This window comes from Centrocercus urophasianus, unplaced genomic scaffold (genome assembly GCF_019232065.1).
Source record: "Centrocercus urophasianus isolate 14NV4802_14NV808 unplaced genomic scaffold, USGS_Curo_1.0 seq_32, whole genome shotgun sequence".
In the NCBI taxonomy this organism is placed as follows: Eukaryota; Metazoa; Chordata; class Aves; order Galliformes; family Phasianidae; genus Centrocercus; species Centrocercus urophasianus.
In genome coordinates, this window is record NW_024884889.1 from 6,945,797 (window position 1) to 6,957,631 (window position 11,835).

Sequence of the window (11,835 nt, forward strand, 5' to 3'; positions counted from 1 at the left end):
CTTAGTCTCTAAGGAAGAGACTCCAAGTGCAGACTCTTTGACTGCATGGCTAGAATAGAAAACTTCACTGTGTATATGGGGGGTGACAGGATCTTAAAGGTGGCTTTTTTCACTCTGAAAATATTAATAGTTATAGAATGGAACAGAGTGCTTAGTCTTGTGCAGCCAGTGGTTTTGTTTTTTTTTTTCTCAGACTCTCTGGCCTCATTAGGTTCTTTGGATACATATTTAAAGGCTAATTAAGCTCTGCAGGTATTGTTTTTTATTTGTAATTTCAAATAAGAGTGAAGCAAAACCTTAACGTGTAGATGAGGTACTGTCATATAAAGAGGCTGTTAAATCTGGAATTAAATTCTAATTCATAATTTATTTACTGAAATCAGTTCTCTAAAATTTGTTTCATGGGCCTTCAACTGAGAAGGCTGCATAGATATCAAGCATGATTGATAGTAAACAGAAGGAAAGATCTATATACACAGCAGCATTAAATTCTTTTTCAGAACATTTGGTAGTTTGGTTCTTGCAGGTTTTTTGTACTAAGACTCTCTAGTATTCATTTATTGTAAATGCATACATTCTGTGAGGGATGGAGGAGGTGAATTTCTAAGTTATAACCCAAGTATTGCTATTGGGAGTTACAGGTGTTAAGCCTTGTATTTGGTTCTCAATATAGCTGCAGGTTACATCAGGTTTGGTTTATCTGAGATTGAATTAACTCAGCTGGAATTTTATTTTTTACTTTGTGTAGCTATAAAAGCAAATTGTTAATGGATGGAAATAATGCTTTATGTACTCTTAATTGTACTGTATCACACTTTTAGTGTAGCTAGTAGCAACAAGTATTTATTTTGTGTAGAATGGGGTATTTATACTAATGGAGTACAGTTCTTTTGTTCTAGGAAAGGCTTTGAGATGTGCTTGCAGAATGCAGTATTGAGGAGTACATAAGGTATCAACAGAGAGCACAGGCTGGCAGTGGAAGGCCATAGATTGCAAACTGCTCTTGAGGCAGTTCAGCCTTGGCTCTGGACAGAATCAGTTTGGAAGAGAACAAACAAATATAACAGGAAATGCACCATGTACAGCAAAATTACATCTCTGTGTATGTGCAGACAGATGAGAAAAGAGCAATGTGTTACAACTGCGTGAGCAAATTTGGAAGTGATTCCAAGTGGATGGTAGAGTGAGGAAGCCTTTGTCATCATGTTTGGCCTTGGGATGCTGATGACTTGCTCTACACCATTGGCTAAAACCATCTGTGAGCCTTAAGATCTAATGAAGCAGGTGAGGAAATGTAAGGTCAGGAAAAGGAGTGAGACAATAGAAAGTATGCACTAATATTAACTGTTACTACTATTAAGATTTTTTGAACACGTGCTACTGTTCATTTCTTTATTTCTTTTCTGCAGTCATTTGATCTGGACTAATAATTCAAGCTGTTCAGATTTCAGTTACGTGAAGTTTATCCTGTTTCCCCATAAAAAGATTTGGCATGCAAAAATGCATGTATAAGTAGGTTACACAGTGTTATAGGGCTTTGTTATGGTTTAAGCTCGGTTTTTAATGCTTGGGTATCATCTGCAGTAGTGTTTTTGTGTATGAATGTGTGGTGTTTGTTGAAACAAATGTTATGGGTGTTCTGTCACGCTGCAGGACCTTTGCTTGGAATTCACTTTAGTTCTTCGTGATAAAGTTATTTGAGAGCCAGGTACTGTTGCTGAGTTTGAAACAGAATGAAATATGATGAAATATTTTTTTGTATCTAACCAATTATTATTATTATTATTTTTTTTTGCTGTAAAGCTTTAATGCTTGTATGCTACTACAGTTAATATTTCTATTACAGACACACAAAGACAGAAAGGTTTAAAATGTTTTCCTTCTGGGTATTGATGGCATCCAGTCCTGATGCCTATTAGGAACTCGTTGTGGTTTGTTTTCATTCAGTAAGGATGGGAAGTTTATGATGAAGTGCTGGGTTTTTTTCTTTGTTTCAGTTTTGTTTTGTAGCTGCTTCTCCTTCTGAAAGGTGAGTGGAGCATTGTCAACATCAGTTTTTAGTCCTGGGGAGAGTTTCATCAGGTGCCAAAAGTAGTCAGTAGCTCGGTGACTGTTGGGCTTTGGGCTGTGAGGGGTCAGCTGCATGTCATTAAGTAATGATTTTTAGCTGTCCAGTTGTTTTGTTTTCCGTTTATGACTAAAACCTGTTCAGATTTAGCCTGGAGAGCTGCAATGGAGTTATGCCACTTCTGTAATATTTTTTGTTATTCCTTCACAGGATTTAACGTTTCTTTGTAAGCTTTGCTTTGTAGTGATGGCTTAAAGCATGGGTTGAACAAAGAGCAGGAGAGCAGAGAGTCAAGAAGAAGCAGAGGCTTAGGGAGAAAGTTGGATGCAATTACTGAAAAGGTTGAGATTTATAAATATGAGTATGGGTGTGGTAAACTATTGTGCTGTATAAATGACTGTAACTATGGTAACATGGGGAAATGAGAAGTGAAATCACATAGCTGGTGACACTGCTCTTTAAGTTGGAAATCAACATCGTTGTTTTGCTGGCTGTTAAATCCAGTTTGATCAAGAGCTGGTGGAGGAGGATCAGGCTTTTGCTGTAGGTGCAAAGGGGAAAAGAAAAACAAGTTCTTTTCTTTGAAGCAAAGTATTGAAAGTTGCTGGGGGTTGGGGGAGAGCTCACTGCCGTTGGTTGCTCAGAGAAGTGGATGACATTCCAAGAGGGCTTCAGCCAAAGCTGACTTTGGGCATATGTCCAAGGCAGCCTCCCTTGCAGTAGAGAGCTGAACCAGAGGGTACTGAGATGGCCTTTTCAACCCAAGTCATTCTTGCTGCAGTCGTTCTTCTGGCATTCTGTCCTCTTACTAGAGACTTTGTCCATAAATACTAAAAGGCATGAGTAGTCCAACCTGAATATCTGGTGTTTAGGAAGGCTGGCTTTTCATTTGTTGTACTGTTTCGTTATCCTGCAGATACTTATATCTAAAACATCCATGCTGTGCTAAAAGTTGGACTTGCTGTGGAAGATAATGACTGCTATTTCACTGGATGTAAGCTGATTTGAAGAATTGTTTCTTTATTAGTTGTTTGGGAACTAATGCTAATGAAAGTCTCAGTTGCTGTCATTTTCTCTTAGGGGGTAAAACATTTTGTACTGTGTGATTTATTTTGAGAATGGTGTAATGAATAACAGTACCTAAAATGTTTCATTTTAAACAAAAAAGAGAATTATTTTTTAACAAGTGTTCTCTAATACAGGGATGTTTGCCAGAGGGAAGACCTTTCGAGTCCTGCTGGGTACTCATAACAATATGAATAATGGTGTGACATAGGTGAAAACTATAAATAAGCAGATTTTTTTTGTTGTGAGTAATATTTAGCTATTTTCACGTTCTGTTTTTTTTATTACTTTGCAAGTTAAAGGTATAGCCAGTTATTTTTGTTTAGTAAATTTAGTTATGTATGTAATGTGCCTTGAAAGTAACAAGGGTTGTTGAGTGTGCCCAGAACAGTTGGTGGTAGAGCTTACTGGGATAATAAATGAACATCAGGAAGACCCTGCCAGGGATGACATGGCAAATAAATTATTACTGTAAGCATGGCACCAGACATGTCCGGTGCAGCTTACCTCTTGGGGTGAATATATGATTTTGGAAAGAACAAATAATGCTCTTCTTTGTCAGTCACTTGAGTGTATTTAACGTTTCTGAATGGTGATGCAGAGTAGTACTCATTTGCTGTAAATTAAATCTTTGGTGACTATGGAAGAGTATTATTGTTGGTTTGTCTGCGAATCTGACACATTTTCCGGGTAATGATTAAACAAAAATACTTCATTAGAATTTCTGAAGTCTGAACCAGAGAGTAACAGTGCCTAATGCCTGCCATTAGCACAGACTCAGTCACCTGTATGCAGAGTCAGCGTCAGGGAGCAGTCAAATGTTCTACCTCTGAACTGGGAAATGGAATGTCTTCTGGCTTTTCTGTGCCTGCCTGAGGAGTAATCTGAGTACACCTTCCTCAGCCATAAAATAATGCTGAAACTACCATAGGGAGTGCTGATGATTATGGAGTATCTACATTTGCGTGTAATAAGTCTCAAATGCTATGATTTGCATCGTGTTCTGAACAAGAAGTCTTTGGCTGCTAGGTGCTGTGAAAAGTAGGAAAGGAATTACATGGAGATTTCTTGATATTGAGAACAATCTGCTACCTAATTTGAGACTAACTTTCCACTGAGGTCTGTTTCTGGAACAGAAGTGACGTAAGTAAGATTTCCTGAAAAGAAAAGGATAATATCGTTACCTGTATTCATTTAAAAACCTTTATTTGGCTTTTGATATGTAAATTCGGTGACTTTTGGCCTATTTTGTGAGGATCGTGTGAATTTGAGGTCTGAAATGATTAAATAACTCCTTCAGGATAGATCTGAGGAAAAGAGTACATTTAGTGGTTTCAACTGCATCCTGTAGTTGAATGTTTGACCAAATACAGGCTCCCTACAATACTCAGTTTACAAGTGAAAAGCATATCTGGGTCGTATACCACAAAAACTTGTTTTTCTATTGAATTTGCTCATTCCTAGGTTGTCCTGTATAACAGTATGCCCCCTCATATCCAACCAACCAGAGTCTGAAGAGACATGCTAACAACCAGTCTTCTAAGAAATCACGGTCAGTATTTATTTTTTTATGCTGTTTGTCACGATGCCTTTATTTCCCAGACACTGTTGTGTTGATTTGTAATGCTTGACAACCTTCAGCTTTACTTTGCCAGATGGCAGTGTATTTAATCTTCAGTCTTGGTTAAAGAATCCAACATTTATATGTTTGTTATATTTTTGTAATTCTCTTTTCGGTCATTGGTTGCTTGTATTTTCCCTTATCTAACATCTAGTGTGTAAATGGTATGTTTTCTTTCTCTTTACAGTATACTTTGTTTTGCTGTTAGTACACTTCTGGCCCTGAAATTGCTCAGCCTGCAAAGATTTCCATTTTCAGTGTAAGGTGATTAAGTGATGATATTAGAGTGTGAGGTGGAAATGATTCCTCTGCTGTAGAGGAAAATAGAGCCTTGGGTAAGTTATGTAGGTCATTATGCTCTTTTGTCCGTAAGTAGAGAATTATGTTTGCTATTTATTTTGCTTCTCCAATCTGGTGAAAGAAGCAAGATGTGGTGACCTTAGCAGGAAGGGGGGTTAGCATGGCCCCCCAAAATTGAGAGGCTCTTGGTGTGAGGTAGTATGGTGTTTAAATCATTAACTTGTAACCTTCAATTTCTTAGGTAAATTAGCCATTCCTTTTAATAGAGAAGCAGGAAGGGAAAAATGGTGAAAAGCTATGGTATTTGTCAAGTTTTACTTTCATAGGCAAAATATTTTGTATGAAGTTCCATCTTGGTATGTACCAAGTATGATGGAAGGCAAGCTAACCATAGAGTGACTGTCCTTTAGTGAGAAGTTTATTCTAGTCTTGTTGCAGATCAGGTCTGTGTCTCTTGTGCACTGTGCCTGGCTTGGAGATTCCATTCAAATGGCAGAATGGATGTTTGGAAAACTTCAAATGGGGGATCTGGAGAGAAATTCAATTTGTATTTCAGGCAAGAACTCTCAGTGAGGCACTGGATTCCTCTTTTCCCACACTGCTGACTCTAAATCAGGTAAACTATTAAAAGCTCATCTTTGTGCATTGTTTCATTTTGTAATTCTTTTTTGTTATTTTTGCAGATAACTTAGTTTACAAAGTTAACTCTTGGGTACTATAACATCCCATGATTCTGAATGTAGCATCCTTATAGATTCAACAAGCAGAAACAAAGGAACAACAACAAAAACTCATTATCTCCGGAGGATGGAATATTTTCAGTAGCTTTTAAACTCTATATTAGTTTGACTAAGCTAATTCATGGTTCTGGCTTGTGTATTACTTGACATTTACTTGTCATTTATTCTGTTGAATTAAGAAAGCTGTTGAGCGTGAAAGATGTGTGAGGGAAAACACTGGGGAGTAGAAAAGCTGATTTATTGCTGATACTTCTTTGATGATCACTATCTGAGGCCTGAGAAAAGCAAATTAAGTCAGCTTATACTTTAAAGTATAAGGGATTTAGATTTATATCTTCCTTAAAGTTTAATAGGAAATACGTTTAAATCCCCTGACTTTTATTCCCCATGGTCCCATAGTCTGCTTTGAGAGAGACGGATACAGAAGTAATTTAAAATATTAGACAAATCAGATGGTTTTTTGCTTGTTTTATAATGTCAGTAAAATAATATGACTCGCATTGAATGCAGGGGCAAATGAGACTTGAATATATAGGACTTGTTGACATACAGAATATTGATTTGCCTTCTTGGGGGTTAATTCCTTTTTGAAAATTAGACTAAAATGATTTACCTGTTTTCATCATTCATTTACTGGGCATCTTGGGGAGGAATCTTAGACCTTTTCATGGTGCACTTTAGAGATTGCCATGGCACATTGTTAAATTGTAAATATGATGAGGGTGACTTCTGTAAGTAATTCTTTTAACTTCTATGAGGGTGGTGAGGCACTGGCACAGGTTGCCCGAGGAGGCTGTGGATGCCCCATCCCTGCAGGCATTCAAGGCCAGGCTGGATGTGGCTCTGGGCAGCCTGGGCTGCTGGTTGGTGACCCTGCACACAGCAGGGGGTTGGAACTGGATGAGCACTGTGCTCCTTTTCAATCCAGGCCATTCTATGATGGTGTAAGCAGGACTTGTGAGTCTTTAATTGAAAAGATACTTGAACTTCTTTCTTAGCATCCTGTGGATGAAGTGTCTGTCTCTAAATACATGCTTAATCTTGTCATTCCATAATTTTTGTGTGCTTTACTGTTGAGTGACCATTATGATATTCTTTAACAGTGGACTTCTTTTTTCATAGAATATGATTAATACCAAGTAAACCTAAGGGTAAAATTATTACAGATGCTTTATGGTGCCAAGAGACTTGAGAATAGCAACTATAACCTGAGTTTGGAGCTTAAGAAAATTGTTTCAGGCACCTCAGTGCTTCTGAGTGAGATTTTGTAGCACTGATACGAGATGCTGAACCATGAGCAAGGTACTTTTGTAAATATCAGTCCTAGATGTGTACCTGTAGAGCTGCAGGTGTCTTAGTATCAAACTGTTTTCCAGCTTAGCAGCCATGGCCGGAAAACATTCTTTGCTTATCTGTCAGATTTCTAGGCTTATTCCAGCATTTCTATTAATCTTTAAAGTGAAAAACTTACAAAAGGGGCCGAGTTCCTAAAGGTGGCTAATCACTAATCTGGTTGTGGTGTTTTGCTTCAGTCTCAGGATAGAGAACGTAAATGAGTAAACAAAAGCTCATGACTGGCTCTGAGGTAATTGTGATGTAATAAAAGAAGAGATGCAGAAGATCATTGAGGCTACACTTCATGCTTGGTTCAGATAGTAATTTTCAGAAGTAACCGTGGGAAGCAGATCCCTTATTTATCAGGGAAGACTATTTTGATAGTTCATCGTATATATCTTCTAATGTAATTAATGCAGTTAATTAGGGAAAAGTGTACTGAAAAGTTGGCTGTGGTCTTTCCATACATTCCTGGTTTTCTTTCTGTGAATAAGGTTTTTCTCTTTTTCAGTGGAGCTTCTCTTTGTCAGTTGAAGAGCACATCTACCAATAAAAGATCAAGACCTCAATCATAGTGGAGCCTACTATACTGTCTTGGAAGTTATTAACATCCTGAGTTTCTTCACATCCACACGTCTTTCAAGCTTTAATTTCATTGTTGAGTGTGCGTGCGTATGTAAATATGTATTTTCAGTTTATCAGCCCCATCAAACTGTCAGCAATTCAAAAATAAGAATCTGGAACTTTACTGATTTACTTGGTTTTCGTATCATAGCTTGCTTCCTATGCTCAAGTCTGTTGGCGTGTATTACTGCATTTCAAATTCCGTTGAACTTGTGATTGTAAGGAGCTAGGTTTTTAAACTCAAGAAGCAATTTGAGATCTTTCAGATGCATCTACAATGCTTCTCAATGATCTAGTAATCTTGATGATTAAAAACATCATTTGACAAGTATTTTCATATTTTGACTTACAAAATCACGCAGAATCTAAAGAGAAAGTAGCACATAAGTACACTTTAAAAGTTCAGTACGGAGAGAAAACTATTTTTATTCCACTTAGAAGGAAATTTTGCCTCTCTTAACATATGTTTTGCTTTGTATGCAGCAGAAACAAAGTCAATTTTTTTTTTTTTAATAAATTATTTCCCTCACACCTCCAGTATGGAAATAACTTTCTGAAACAATAGTATGTGAGGTAAAAACATAAAAGATAGAGAGCTCTTTATTTGCGTGCTATCCAAAAGAATTAACACGATTGATACATAGCTCTTGTGAACAAGAGCTAAGCAAGTTGAATGTCTCAAATAGTGTTGGGTATTTGTTCTACTTGGAATACATCGAAAGAGGAAGAAATCCAAGGAACTGATCTATGGTAATCTTACAAGAAATAGCATTTATGTACACAGAAAAAAAGTAAATTCTTAACAGTTTGAAGGAAGATTCAGTATGCATTCACTCTAGTATTCAGTATCGTTAGTATTCATCTACGTTAAAAGTTAGTAGCATTTGTATTAAGCTCAAAGTTTCCTATGTTTCAGATTCACCTGTCTTCCAAGTCTTTTATAAATATGAAATTATGAATTCTCTGGCTCTCTAAATTGATTTCTCATTTTTTTTCCAATTAGATACTTCTGGGTATGTAGTTTAGGATACAAGAACTTGCTGTGCCTCACATAACTTGAGTCTCTAGTGGTTCTGACTTGAATAGAGAAGCTCTTTAAAACGCCAATGCAAAAGCTACGGTTGAATTCACTGACAAATTATTTTCCATCCTTCACTCACGTTGTTGGCTTTGGTAAAAACATAGCAGTGGGTGCTCTGCCAGGAACACATGGATCTTGGCAAAGTTCCAATATTTCTTTTTTTTATCTCTTGGAAATAAAAAGTAACTGGCAACAAGAATGTAAAAAGATGGATAACGTGATGTGGTTCTCACAGGAGCTACTTGCTGAAAGGAGTTCAGATGTGTCTTCGTAGATGGCCACTAGTGACAGTTATGGAAAGCTTTATTTATTCAGTCCTTCATGAAAACTGACAGTGGACACGTGATTTAACTAGTGTGTTTTTTTCCTTTTATTTCTGGTATGAGTTCTCACAGCAGAGGCTTCATTCCTTTCCTTTGTTTTTCCTTTTTTTTTTTTTTTTTTATTGCATTCTTACTAACAGTATCTGTGGAATGCATTTGGACTTTTCATCTAAATCCAAGGATAAGAAGTCAGTAAGATAAAAATACGTGATGATTGCAAAGTTATATGGGAACAAGCAGCTAAATGCTCACTTTGATATAGGCCTCATTTCATTTTAACCTAAATTTTAAACTAAAGGCTCTATGAATTATTGACTGTTTTCATTTAGGTATTTACAGAAATAACATTTCACTTAAGTGCTTTGGTATCTTACAGACTGTCTTCTCTGGAGAAACAAGTGGTGGGTTCCTGAAATCTTCATGGTTCTTCAACTGCTGATGACAACAGGATGTAATTTCCTACTGTTGCAGCTTTATTTCTTTTTAAGCACCTTGTTTAGAGGAAGATTTTCTTGCACGTAGGTGTAACTTCAAGAAGAATCTTGTGGTTATGCAAAGATAGGCGTGTATTGAAGATCTGAGAAATCTGGTGTTCATAGAAGTGCTTCTGGAGTTAAGGCTATTTCAAATATTATTCCTATTTCTATAGGTAATAAATAGTAATGTCCTACAAGGGCTTCAGGTCCACGTCTTATGCAGGCAGTGAGAAAAAGGAAATGTGCTTTCAGCCGAGTGAACAAAATGTGTCAGTAATGTTCATCAATGGGATCTAGCTTCTGGTTAGATCCTGGCATGTTTCTAAACAAAAAAAAAAAAAGCAATATGATATGCATAACATTAGAAAAGTATATTTCATAGCCTTTAACTATGAATTGCCTTCATCTCTCAAGGGTAAGAACTTGAAAACATGATTGTTATGATCATTTTGAGTAAGTGCTTCAGTGTTTCAGCTGAACTGAAAAATGATAGGTGGACATGCTTTCGGGTTCACAGTCTGAAGGAATATCAAGCTGTAGGAGCTGGAAGGGACCTTTAGAGATCACCTAGACCAACCCTCCTGCCAAAGCAGGCTCCTTAGAGCAGGTCACACAGGTAGGCGTCCAGGCAGGTCTCGAACATCTGCAGAGAAGGAGACTCCACAGCCTCTCTGGGCAGCCTGTTCCAGTGCTCCGTCACCCTGACTGGGAAGAAATTTTTATGCACATTTGTGTGAAACTTCCTATGCTTCTGTTTGCGGCCATTTTCCCTTGTCCTATTGCCACGCAGCACTGAAGAGAGTCTGGCAGGTAGGCATTAATGCATGCAGTGTTTGAGCTGCAGAATCCACTAAGAACCATGAGAGCCAGATGTAAAGCTAAGAAAGGAAAGGAAACAGACCATGTTTGTTGTCTTGGCATATGGGTCTCTGGGGTGACAGCTGTGAGAATTTCTAAATACAGAAACTAGACCTTTGTTCACGTCTATGACCTTCTGGGAAATAAGCACACTTTTATTGTTTCTCAGTGTGGAAGAGATAGAACATTATTATTTTTATTATCTTGTTTAGAAATAGGATTCTACTAAGTAATAAGTCTGACTTGATATGTTATTTTGCTTTCTACCTCAAAGGAACTGGGTTTGCATATTAGCTTCCTGCTTGAACCACGGGGAGCAATATAGAGGAAATCATACTAACTGTAGAATAAACTGTGTAAATTCTCCTGCTCCCTACAGAAAAGACTGGGAATTATGTAATTTTAAGTGGTAAAAAGAAAAGACAGACTAGAATAAAGAAAAATAGATGTTTCAAAATACATTGATTTCCATTGTATACAGTGATTAAGTACAAAAGCAAGTCTCTTTGAAGGAGTTAGACCAGGAGGTGGATGTTGATGTCTAAGGAATGAAAGAAAATGATAAGCTATCACTTTTAGCTAACTTTAATACATTTTGATTTTTCATGTGATATTGAATGTTTTCTCGTGCTACCTTATTATCTTATGACAATGCCATAAGGTGATGTATGCCATTGTCTGACCATAAAAGTCATCAGTGCTTTCTTTCCTAGTGTTACTTGCTCTTTGGTGAAAGCAAATGGCAGTTAATTAGGAGAAGAACCAAACAACTGTCCCAAGTTTTGCCAAGAATGATCAGTGCTCCATTGGTTGTGAAAGTATATGTTGATCATCTTTGTGGCCAAAGTAAAATTGTATTGAATAAGGAGTGTGTTTCAGACTTATTCCCCTTCGTAAAGATGTGGAAGCAAAGGAATAATATTTTGCTTAATCAGTTTTTCAGGAGTGTCATTTCCAGAGGTGAGAAATATAGCTTAGAAATCTCAGAGATTTTTGTCAAGTGAAGCTAAACCAGAACTGACATTGCCTATTATAGACACTTCCAGGGAAGATATCTATAGGTGTAATACAAGAAAAGAACAAAGAAATGAAGCATAGCAGGAAGATGCTGATGAAATATTTTAAGGAAAAAAAGAATAGAGACCTTATCTGAGGAAACAAGGATGTAATATAATGTACTGTAGTCAACAGAGGAAGAGGGAAAGATAAGAAAGATGAATTTAGCCCCTTGCTACTACAAACAGATGCTAGAATAAAAAATAATAATAATAATAAAGGAGAAGCTGACAGACAATAAAGCTGCTCCTGGGCAACTGCAGAAGAAGAGCTGCCCACCATGTAAGT